At 41.2% G+C, this 12,345-nt stretch overlaps 1 protein-coding gene and 1 long non-coding RNA gene across 2 annotated transcripts in view; both read right to left on the bottom strand.

Moving 5' to 3' along the window:
- LOC134732849 (uncharacterized) overlaps window positions 1–572 on the bottom strand; it is a 48,581-nt gene extending 48,009 nt beyond the window's left edge. The window contains exon 1 of the mRNA XM_063619968.1: window positions 518–572. The gene's annotated coding sequence lies outside the window, so the exon portion shown is untranslated. The remainder of the gene's footprint in view (window positions 1–517) is intronic.
- Window positions 573–3,323: 2,751 nt separating this feature from the next.
- Window positions 3,324–12,102, bottom strand: LOC134733322 (uncharacterized). The gene is made up of 3 exons (XR_010116794.1): window positions 11,910–12,102; window positions 4,507–4,626; window positions 3,324–3,443 (listed from the first exon to the last, which is right to left on the bottom strand). It is a non-coding gene; the product is annotated as an uncharacterized lncRNA (long non-coding RNA).
- Window positions 12,103–12,345: the final 243 nt, after the last annotated feature.

The raw sequence follows: 12,345 nt of genomic DNA, 5'->3' as shown, positions 1-12,345 counted from the left end.
GCTCACTATACTTGGCCAAAGGGCAAAGATGACATTGGGAGAAAATTATTTTCATTGCATAGTAAACTCTTCTCTCCTGAGTTGGGCAGAATAATAGAATTAGCCTGCCTGGAATATTAATTCATCAATACATGTCATACTGATTCTCAGTTTCCAGAAGGATCAGGGCAGGGATGAGTTCAAGGTTATTGAGACATATTTCTCCGACTGACTCTTGATGATATCCCAGTGGGAGGAGGACATGGGAGGAGAAAGACTTCATTCTTCTCTGAATTCCTGGTTCTGCATGTGATCATCTATCTGAAAATTCTCTTAACCTTGTCGTTCTTTTGCATCTTTCATTTTACAGCAACTCTGTATACTAAGATAGAACCAATTGTGAACCAAGATAAAGGTATTAATCTCAGGCAGTGAAATGTACACACATGTGAGTTATACAAATAGCCACAGTGACAAAATTAGTTTACTAACTGATATCTTGCCACCTCAGAAATTACATTCCCTTCCAGAATATTACCTCACACTGGATACAGCTCTTACTCCAAATCTGAAGACTTGCCTTTCAACTTCAGTCTTTCATTTGTTGCTGATGGTCTTTTGGATTTCTCTCTTCTTAAAGCCCAGTTGATGATTCTCCTTAGGGGCGGCCATGTTGGAGGAACATGGTAATGAGGTAGCTGTGATCCGGATGGAGCTTCTGCTTAGGGGCGGCCATCTTGGAGGAACATGGTAATGAGGTAGCTGTGATCGGGATGGAGCTTCTGTATTACTCTCTCTAGGTAGTCAGGTCCACTCATAACAACTTATAGAAAGCTAGAGAAGGCACTGAAAAACTTAAACACAATGGTTATAATAGGTGGCATACCAGAGTTATCCAATGGAGCTGACAGACTCAAGGCACACCTTAGCTCTTAGGAATTCTTCTTGCCCCCAGTGTTCCTCCCTCCAGCTACCTAAATTTGGTCTTTCTTTTAAGGCTATTCAATTAAGCCTCCGTTAAGCCCCTTCTAACCATCTTCCCAGAAACCCCTTCTTCCTCTGAATTACAAGTGCTCTTATTGTTGGTACTATTTAAAAATGCCACTGCCCTGTATTGTTGGTCATTATGTCCCATCCTTTCACATGGATTAGTCACTCTCTAAAATTTAGAAGCTTTCCTTTTGTTTCTGAAAAATCCCCACAGCACTCAGAGCCTAATGATGTGAGGCTCACTATGACCTCAGAACCCCGTCGGGGAGCGCTGCCTCACTCCTGACCTCCAGCAGGGCCCTGTGCTATCTGTTCTTACCCCTGCCTGTATTTCCCTATCTTCTGCCTCCTAATCTCCAATTCTAACACCACTCTCCACCCAATACCCAACAGGGAAACACATTTTTTCTTCCAGTGCCCAATTCTCAAATGGCTGGGGCCCCGTATGATGTTTTTTTCAGTTTTACCTCATAACTCTCTCATTCCCAAGACACACAGCCCTCTCAGAGGGGCTCTCAGGGTTCAGTTGGGTTCAAGTGCCTGCCATTAGAAACACCACATCTTGGCTGGGCACAGTGGCTCACACCTGTAATCCCGCACTTTGGGAGGCCGAGGCGGGCAGATCACATGAGATCAGGAGTTCAAGACCAGCCTGGTCAACATGGTGAAACCCTGTCTCTACTAAAAATTAGCCGGGCATAGTGGTGGGTGCCTGTAATCCCAGCTACTCAGAAGGCTGAGGCAGGAGAATCTTGTGAACCCAGGAGAGGGAGGTTGCAGTGAGCCAAGATAGTGCCACTGCACTCCAGCACTCCAGCCTGGCGACAGAACAAGACTCCATCTCAAAAAAAAAAAAAAAAAAAAAAGAAAGAAAAGAAACACTGCATCTTTCTAGTGCACAATTCCTGCAGCCGAATCTAGTCTACAGTGCCAAACTCCTTACTTTGGGTGATTTTTCTCTCAGAAATTTGCCTTTCATCAGCATTGCCCCAGCCCAGTCTATCGGTTACAACTGTCAAGGTCTGAATCCCAACTGCCAAGAGCGTTCAAATTCTCTCCCATGGTGCTCCTGGGCACCAGACTAATCACATGGTAAGATGTCAGTTTAGTTGCCTGGGCATTCTATGGCAGTTATATGGAGTTATATGTGGCTTTTTTACTTCCCAGAGGACAGAGAGGACCTTTTGTGGGGGAGACCTAACTCCTCAAGCCAATGAATCAGGATCTTGGTAATGAGATAATCTAAATCTCCTGACCAAGAAATGAAGACATTACTGGGAAATTAGGGTAAACAGCTTTTTAGTGAGGGCTCCAAAAGTCATGTACAAGGCAACACGGCTGAACACTTTTTTAATAAAAAGGTTTGCCCTTTTTTAAAACTTTGGGCTAACACTAGAGAGTTTTGTTTGAAAGGTGCATTGAGAGATTCTTATTAGCATTTTGTTGCTTGTTAATTTCTGCCTTTGAGAGACAATGTTGGGTTTTTTTGTTTTTTTTTTTTTTGGCAAGAGTCTCACTCTGTAGCCCAGGCTGGGGTGCAGTGGCACGATCTTGGCTCACTGCAACCTCCGCCTAGTGGGTTCAAGCGATTCTTCTGCCTCAGCCTCCCAAGTAGCTGGAATTGCAGGCACGCACCACTACAAACGGCTAATTTTTGTATTTTTAGTAGAAATGAGGTTTCACCATATTGGCCAAGCTGGTCTCAAACTCCTGATCTCAAGTGAAATGATCCACCTGCCACGGCCTCCCAAAGTGCTGGGATTACAGGCGTGAGCCACCGCACCCAGCCAAGAGACAATGTCAATTCTAACAATTTATGTGCATTTCTGGTAATCCACCCCTCACAGGTTGCTTTGAACAACTTGGTTTTTCCCCTAGTGATGAGCTGAAGGTTCTAACAATAACCAGTCTCCCATATGTTATTGCTGAATAATTCCTTCTTAGTGGCTTCATAATAATAATATACAAAAAAGAATCTATTGTTCTGTTTGGCTCTTTTGAGATTCCTAGTATCTCATTACGTCAGGAGAGTCTTTGTTTCCTCAAGGTAAAAAAACAGAAAACAGAAACCCACATATTACTGGCCTTTTTATTTAGCTGTCACAATACCAGCAGTGGGAGAGTCACTATGCAGAAGAAACAATGGTAACATGGATCACTTCACATTGAAATGTGGTACCTAATTATTGTTTTTAGGGGTAGTCTAATGAGTGGTACTTGTAGGTGATTAAACACATTTGGGTTTAGAAGACCAATGGGTTGAGAACCAAGCCATCCTCCTTACAACAGTACGTGGAGAGAGAGAGTTTGGGTACTGCATCTGCCTCAAAAGCCCCATCCCACCCCACCCACAGCGCCTTCTCATGGAGTTTAACAATGGCTGAAGATGCCTGAGAAGCCACCCAGCCAAAAGAATCCATTCAAAAGGACATCCTGGATTTGTTGCAGTCATCATGGATTTAGCTTAGCAGCCACTGAGAACAAAAAGGATTCAAGTATATATATGTATAGCTGATGATCCTGAATTAAAAAGCCCTAAAAATATCAGTTTATGAGCTCCCTACCCTAGATCATATATTGTACTAAATACTGAGGACAAAGATAATAACCCTCCCCATCCCTCAGGGAACTTCAACATGCACCAAAGATAGACCCTTATATATTTAACAGAAAAGCACAATGGTGTGCTAAAATTTAGGCATGAACAGATCATAATGGGAGCATGAAGATGGAAATGACTACTTCTGCCCAGTTTAGAGACATTGAAGCAAAAGGGGGGAAAGTCTCCATAGAGGAAGGAGCATTTGAGCTGGGCTTTTAAAGGAGAAGGAGGAGCTTGACAGAGAAGAGAATGGAGCCTCTGGTAGAGGAAACACAAAATAGCAATGGGACATTAAAGTAGGGACCAAATTTGCAAAGCAGTTCTAACATGACCTGTACAACAGTAATCCTGTGTTCATGCTCCTTTATGGTTTGAGTTGCTAGATGTAAAGATAATGTATATTAAACATCTTTCTTCAATCTTGCCAGATCTTGAAAATCAAGTTTGTAACTGCATAAAAATGATCTGTTCCCCAACTCTGTCTCCTAAATCTTTTGCTCAAATAATGAATACCAATTTAAAGAGCAACTTAGAGAAAGTTGAGTGACAAAGTGAAAAGAAAGTAGTTCAGAAATGGAGTGTGCTTTCTCACAATCATTCCATTTACTCTAACTGCACAGCCTTAAGCACTAGGACTTCAAAGATGAATTAAACATGACTTCTCCCTTCTAGGAGCCCACAAATAAGTGAATGAAAATACAATGGCTAAGAAGCAAGACATGCATTTATCTAGTGGATACTGAAGGATTGTAGCTGGTTAATGACGATGTTTTCATCAGTCTGGGGCAAAATTAGCAAACTTATTCTCAGCTTTATCCTTCTTACCCAGAGTACATCCTCTGCAATTGCTATGTGCCATTTTACATTTCTAAAGTGACATAGGGTCTGCACATCTCAAACTGAGTTTTAATTTTTAGAAAAGTAAATGCACTTACATTTTCTACATTAAAATATCATTTCTTCTCTGATATAGTAGTAGATGGTAATTAGGTTTTTAAAATGGCTTTACTAATATATTACTTCCATGCCATGCCCCAAAAGATATTTACCAGTTCCTGTAAATGCAAAAAGTATGAAAACTTGCAGTCTACACCACACCAAACAAAACGTTTCACTAAATATTTTTAAACTGTGTTTACTTATGATTTTGGAAATATTTAAATTCAACCATGAAAATAGATCCCTATTACACACAGATTTAATAGACTAGGTATTATGTATTAACAGGCTAGAAATATAATTGCAAAAACTGCCAAACCAGGATTTAAAATCATGATTGTGAGACCCACAAAGAAAAAGCAGATTACACAACATTTTGTTTACTGCCTGATATGTGGCTAATATATATTTTTCACATATATTCACACATATACATACAGGAAAAGAACTGAATGGAAATATACATATACATATATGTGTGTGCATATTGTATGATTTTTTCTTTTTACATATCTACATTTTGAAATTTTTATATTATGAATCTATGTTGTTCTTATAAGAAAACTATGTATTTCTGGACCGGGCAGGGTGGCTCATGCCTGTAATCCCAGCACTTTGGGAGGCCGAGGCAGGCCGATCACAAGGTCAGGAGATTGAGACCATCCTGGCTAACATGGTGAAACCCCGTCTCTACTAAAAATATAAAAAAAAATTAGCCGGGCGTGGTGGCAGGTGCCTGTAGTCCCAGCTACTCAGGAGGCTGAGGCAGGAGAATGGCGTGAACCCCAGAGGCGGAGCTTGCAGTGAGCCAAGATCGGGCCACTGCACTCCAGCCTGGGCAACAGAGCGAGACTCTGTCTCAGAAAAAAAAAAAAAGAAAAAAGAAACGAAAAATATGTATTTCTAAAGAAAAAGAAATATATATTGATTTTTAGAGAAGGTATTTATTTAAAAAGCACCATCAATGTTTTTTTTTGTTTTTTTTTTTTATTATACTTTAGGGTTTTAGGGTACATGTGCACAATGTGCAGGTTTGTTACATATGTATCCATGTGCCATGTTGATTTCCTGCACCCATTAACTCGTCATTTAGCATTAGGTGTATCTCCTAATGCTGTCCCTCCCCCCTCCCCCCACCCCACAACAGTCCCCGGAGTGTGATGTTCCCCTTCCTGTGTCCATGAGTTCTCATTGTTCAATTCCCACCTATGAGTGAGAACATGCGGTGTTTGGTTTTTTGTCCTTGCGATAGTTTACTGAGAATGATGTTTTCCAGTTTCATCCATGTCCCTACAAAGGACACGAACTCATCATTTTTTATGGCTGCATAGTATTCCATGGTGTATATGTGCCACATTTTCTTAATCCAGTCTATCATTGTTGGACATTTGGGTTGGTTCCAACTCTTTGCTATTGTGAATAGTGCCACAATAAACATACGTGTGCATGTGTCTTTATAGCAGCATGATTTATAGTCCTTTGGGTATATACCCAGTAATGGGATGGCTGGGTCAAATGGTATTTCTAGTTCTAGATCCCTGAGGAATCGCCACACTGACTTCCACAATGGTTGAACTAGTTTACAGTCCCACCAACAGTGTAAAAGTGTTCCTATTTCTCCACATCCTCTCCAGCACCTGTTGTTTCCTGATTTTTTAATGATGGCCATTCTAACTGGTGTGAGATGGTATCTCACTGTGGTTTTGATTTGCATTTCTCTGATGGCCAGTGATGAGGAGCATTTCTTCATGTGTTTTTTGGCTGCATAAATGTCTTCTTTTGAGAAGTGTCTGTTCATGTCCTTTGCCCACTTTTTGATGGGGTTGTTTGTTTTTTTCTTGTAAATTTGTTTGAGTTCATTGTAGATTCTGGATATTAGCCCTTTGTCAGATGAGTAGGTTGCAAAAATTTTCTCCCATTCTGTAGGTTGCCTGTTCACTCTGATGATAGTTTCTTTTGCTGTGCAGAAGCTCTTTAGTTTAATGAGATCCCATTTGTCAATTTTGGCTTTTGTTGCCATTGCTTTTGGTGTTTTAGACATGAAGTCCTTGCCCACGCCTATGTCCTGAATGGTATTGCCTAGGTTTTCTTGTAGGATTTTAATGGTTTTAGGTCTAACATATAAGTCTTTAATCCATCTTGAATTAATTTTTGTATAAGGTGTAAGGAAGGGATCCAGTTGCAGCTTTCTACATATGGCTAGCCAGTTTTCCCAGCACCATTTATTAAATAGGGAATCCTTTCCCCATTTCTTGTTTTTGTCAGGTTTGTCAAAGATCAGATAGTTGTAGCTATGCGGCATCATTTCTGAGGGCTCTGTTCTGTTCCATTGATCTATGTCTCTGTTGTGGTACCAGTACCATGCTGTTTTGGTTACTATAGCCTTGTAGTATAGTTTAAAGTCAGGTAGCGTGATGCCTCCAGCTTTGTTCTTTTGGCTTAGGATTGACTTGGCGATGCGGGCTCTTTTTTGGTTCCATATGAACTTTAAAGTAGTTTTTTCCAATTCTGTGAAGAAAGTCATTGGTAGCTTGATGGGGATGGCATTGAATCTATAAATTACCTTGGGCAGTATGGCCATTTTCACGATATTGATTCTTCCAACCCATGAGCATGGAATGTTCTTCCATTTGTTTGTATCCTCTTTTATTTCATTGAACAGTGGTTTGTAGTTCTCCTTGAAGAGGTCCTTCACATCCCTTGTAAGTTGGATTCCTAGGTATTTGATTCTCTTTGAAGCAATTGTGAATGGGAGTTCACTCATGATTTGGCTCTCTGTTTGTCTGTTATTGGTGTACAAGAATGCTTGTGATTTTTGTACATTAATTTTGTATCCTGAGGCTTTGCTGAAGTTGCTAATCAGCTTAAGGAGATTTTGGGCTGAGACAATGGGGTTTTCTAGATATACAATCATGTCATCTGCAAACAGGGACAATTTGACTTCCTCTTTTCCTAATTGAATACCCTTTATTTCCTTCTCCTGCCTGATTGCTCTGGCCAGAACTTCCAGCACTATGTTGAATAGGAGCGGTGAGAGAGGGCATCCCTGTCTTGTGCCAGTTTTCAGAGGGAATGCTTCCAGTTTTTGCCCATTCAGTATGATATTGGCTGTGGGTTTGTTGTAGATAGCTCTTATTATGTTGAGATACGTCCCATCAATACCTAATTTATTGAGAGTTTTTAGCATGAAGGGTTGTTGAATTTTGTCAAAGGCCTTTTCTGCATCTATTGAGATAATCATGTGGTTTTTGTCTTTGGTTCTGTTTATATGCTGGATTACATTTATTGATTTGCGTATGTTGAACCAGCCTTGCATCCCAGGGATGAAGCCCACTTGATCATGGTGGATAAGCTTTTTGATGTGCTGCTGGATTCGGTTTGCCAGTATTTTATTGAGGATTTTTGCATCAATGTTCATCAAGGATATTGGTCTGAAATTCTCTTTTTTGGTTATGTCTCTGCCAGGTTTTGGTATCAGGACGATGCTGGCTTCGTAAAATGTGTTACGGAGGATTCCCTCTTTTTCTATCGATTGGAATAGTTTCAGAAGGAATGGTACCAGTTCCTCCTTGTACCTCTGGTAGAATTCAGCTGTGAATCCATCAGGTCCTGGACTCTTTTTGGTTGGTAAGCTATTGATTATTGCCACAATTTCAGAACCTGTTATTGGTCTATTCAGAGATTCAACTTCTTCCTGGTTTAGTCTTGGGAGGGTGTATTTGTCGAGGAATTTATCCATTTCTTCTAGATTTTCTAGTTTATTTGCATAGAGGTGTTTGTAGTATTCTCTGATGGTAGATTGTATTTCTGTGGGATCGGTGGTGATATCCCCTTTTTCGTTTTTTATTGCATCTATTTGATTCTTCTCTCTTTTCTTCTTTATTAGTCTTGCTAGCGGTCCATCAATTTTGTTGATCTTTTCAAAAAACCAGCTCCTGGATTCATTAATTTTTTGAAGGGTTTTTTGTGTCTCTATTTCCTTCAGTTCTGCTCTGATTTTAGTTATTTCTAGCCTTCTGCTAGCTTTTGAATGTGTTTGCTCTTGCTTTTCTAGTTCTTTTAATTGTGATGTTAGGGTGTCAATTTTGGATCTTTCCTGCTTTCTCTTGTGGGCATTTAGTGCTATAAATTTCCCTCTACACACTGCTTTGAACGTGTCCCAGAGATTCTGGTATGTTGTGTCTCTGTTCTCATTGGTTTCAAAGAACATCTTTATTTCTGCCTTCATTTCATTATGTACCCAATAGTCATTCAGGAGCAGGTTGTTCAGTTTCCATGTAGTTGAGCGGTTTTGACTGAGTTTCTTAATCCTGAGTTCTAGTTTGATTGCACTGTGGTCTGAGAGACAGTTTGTTATAATCTCTGTTCTTTTACATTTGCTGAGAAGAGCTTTACTTCCAACTATGTGGTCAATTTTGGAATAGGTGTGGTGTGGTGCTGAAAAAAATGTATATTCTGTTGATTTGGGGTGGAGAGTTCTGTAGATGTCTATTAGGTCCACTTTATGTAGAGCTGAGTTCAATTCCTGGATATCCTTGTTAACTTTCTGTCTCGTTGATCTGTCTAATGCTGACAGTGGGGTGTTAAAATCTCCCATTATTATTGTGTGGGAGTTTAAGTCCCTTTGTAGGTCACTGAGGACTTGCTTTATGAATCTGGGTGCTCCTGTGTTGGGTGCATATATATTTAGGATAGTTAGCTCTTCTTGTTGAATTGATCCCTTTACCATTATGTAATGGCCTTCTTTGTCTCTTTTGATCTTTGTTGGTTTAAAGTCTATTTTATCAGAGACTAGGATTGCAACCCCTGCCTTTTTTTGTTTTCCAGTTGCTTGATAGATCTTCCTCCATCCCTTTATTTTGAGTCTATGTGTGTCTCTGCACGTGAGATGGGTTTCCTGAATACAGCACACTGATGGGTCCTGACTCCTTATCCAGTTTGCCAGTCTGTGTCTTTTGATTGGAGCATTTAGCCCATTTACATTTAACGTGAATATTGTTATGTGTGAATCTGATCCTGTCATTATGATGTTAGTTGGTTATTTTGCTCGTTAGTTGCTATAGTTTCTTCCTAGCCTCGATGGTCTTTACAATTTGGCATGTTTTTGCAGGGGCTGGTACCGCTTGTTCCTTTCCATGTTTAGTGCTTCCTTCAGGAGCTCTTTTAGGGCAGGCCTAGTGGTGACAAAATCACTCAGCGTTTGCTTGTCTGTAAAGTATTTTATTTCTCCTTCACTTATGAAGCTTAGTTTGGTGGGATAGGAAATTCTGGGTTGAAAATTCTTTTCTTTAAGAATGTTGAATATCGGCCCCCACTCTCTTCTGGCTTGTAGAGTTTCTGCTGAGAGATCAGCTGTTAGTCTGATGGGCTTCCCTTTGTGGGTAACCCGACCTTTCTCTCTGGCTGCCCTTAACATTTTTTCCTTCATTTCAACTTTGGTGAATCTGACAATTATGTGTCTTGGAGTTGCCCTTCTCGAGGAGTATCTTTGTGGCGTTCTCTGTATTTCCTGAATCTGAATGCTGGCCTGCCTTGCTAGATTGGGGAAGTTCTCCTGGATAATATCTTGCAGAGTGTTTTCCAACTTGGTTCCATTCTCCCCATCATTTTCAGGTACACCAATCAGACGTAGGTTTGGTCTTTTCACATAGTCCCAAATTTCTTGGAGGCTTTGTTCATTTCTTTTTATTCTTTTTTCTCTAAACTTCCCTTCTCTCTTCATTTCATTCATTTCATCTTCTATCAGCGATACCCTTTCTTCCAGTTGATCGCATCTGCTACTGAGGCTTCTGCATTCTTTGCGTAGTTCTCGAAACTTGGCTTTCAGCTCCATCATCTCCTTTAAGCCCTTCTCTCCATTGGTTATTCTAGTTATCCATTCTTCTAATTTTTTTTCAAAGTTTTTAACTTCTTTGCTATTGTTTTGAATTTCCTCTCGTAGCTCAGAGTAGTTTGATCGTCTGAAGCCTTCTTCTCTCAACTCTTCAAAGTCATCCTCCATCCAGCTTTGTTCTGTTGCTGGTGAGGAACTGCGTTCCTTTGGAGGAGGAGAGGTGCTCTGTTTTTTAGAGTTTCCAGTTTTTTTGGTCTGTTTTTTCCCCATCTTTGTGGTTTTGTCTACTTTTTGTCTTCAATGATGGTGATGTACAGATGGGTTTTTGGTGTGGATGTCCTTTCTGTTTGTTAGTTTTCCTTCTACCAGACAAGACCCTCAGCTGCAGGTCTGTTGGAGTTTACTAGAGGTCCACTCGAGACCCTGTTTGGCTGGGTGTCAGCACCGGTGGCTGCAGAACAGCGGATTTTCGTGAGACCACAAATTCAGCTGTCTGATAGTTCCTCTGAAAGTTTTGTCTCAGAGGAGTACCTGGTTGAATGAGGTGTCAGTCTGTCCCTACTGGGGGGGTGCCTCCCAGTTAGGCTGCTCAGGGGTGAGGGACCCACTTTAGGAGGCAGTCTGTCCGTTCTCAGATCTCCAGCTGCGTGCTGGGAGAACCACTACTCTCTTCAAAGCTGTCAGTCAGACAGGGACATTTAAGGCTGTGGAGGTTCTCGCTGAGTTTTTGGTTGTCTGTGCCCTGCCCCCAGAGGTGGAGCCTACAGAGGCAGGCAGGCCTCCTTGAGCTGTGGTGGGCTCCACCCAGTTCGAGCTTCCTGGCTGCTTTGTTTACCTAAGCAAGCCTGGGCAATGGCGGGCGCCCCTCCCCCAGCCTCGTTGCCGCCTTGCAGCGTGGTGATCTCAGACTGCTGTGCTAGCAATCAGCGAGACTCTGTGGGCATAGGACCCTCCGAGCCAGGTGCGGGACACAATCTCCTAGTGTGCCGTTTTTCAGGCCTGTTGGAAAAGCGCAGTATTAGGACGGGACTGACCCGATATTCCAGGTGCCGTCTGTTTCCCCTTTCTTTGACTAGGAAAGGGAACTCCCTGACCCCTTGCGCTTCCCGAGTGAGGCAATGCCTCGCCCTGCTTCGGCTCGCGCACAGTGCGCTTCACCGACTGTCCTGCACCCACTGTTAGGCACTCCCTAGTGAGATGAAACCGGTACCTCAAGCAGAAATGCAGAAATCACCCGTCTTCTGTGTCGCTGGGGCTGGGAGCTGGAGACCGGAGCTGTTCCTATTCGGCCATCTTGGCTCCTGTTCCCCCATCAATGTTTTTTAAAATTAAAATTTTAACCCATTAATTTACCTTCAAGACTCTGCTAAGGAAACAAGAAACAGAATTAAAATGCAGAATATAAGATTTGTTAATTCACTCAATAAGTATTTACAGAACACCCACTGTGTCAGGCACTGTGTGGGGCAAGGGAATTTCAGCTATGAAAAAAAAAAAAAAAAAAGGAAAGAAAAACAGTCCTCTGAGAACTCAAGATCAGTGGTTCCTAATTTACAACAGGATCACCTGGAGGGTCCTTTTATTTTTTTCTTAATAGCCACCTCCCTCTTCAGGAATCTAGGGTGGAAGGGAGAAATCTCTGGTTTAAAAGCTACCCAGGTAATTCTGAATCAGTCAGCCTGGAAACAACCTTTGAGCACCCACTAGTGAGGTGGCGCCTTGCCGTGTCCTTTCCAATACTGCAAAACTGAAAACCAAGCACCTGTTGGAAAATAAGAAAAAGTTTTAATAAAGTAAAGGAAGTTCACGTAATGAAATTTTATACAGACATTAAAAATCCTATTTTGAAATACTGTTTAAGATCTAGGAAAAGTCGCATGATAAAATGGTACGTGAGAAAAAAACAAGTTAGAAAGTTTTATTCAGTATGATCACAATTTTATTACATAAAATGTATATGTAGAGGAAAAGAACAAAGACTGTAAGAAAATTGTCTAAAACA

This window comes from Symphalangus syndactylus, chromosome 17 (genome assembly GCF_028878055.3).
Source record: "Symphalangus syndactylus isolate Jambi chromosome 17, NHGRI_mSymSyn1-v2.1_pri, whole genome shotgun sequence".
In the NCBI taxonomy this organism is placed as follows: domain Eukaryota; kingdom Metazoa; phylum Chordata; class Mammalia; order Primates; family Hylobatidae; genus Symphalangus; species Symphalangus syndactylus.
This window is presented reverse-complemented; position numbering and strand designations above follow the sequence as displayed.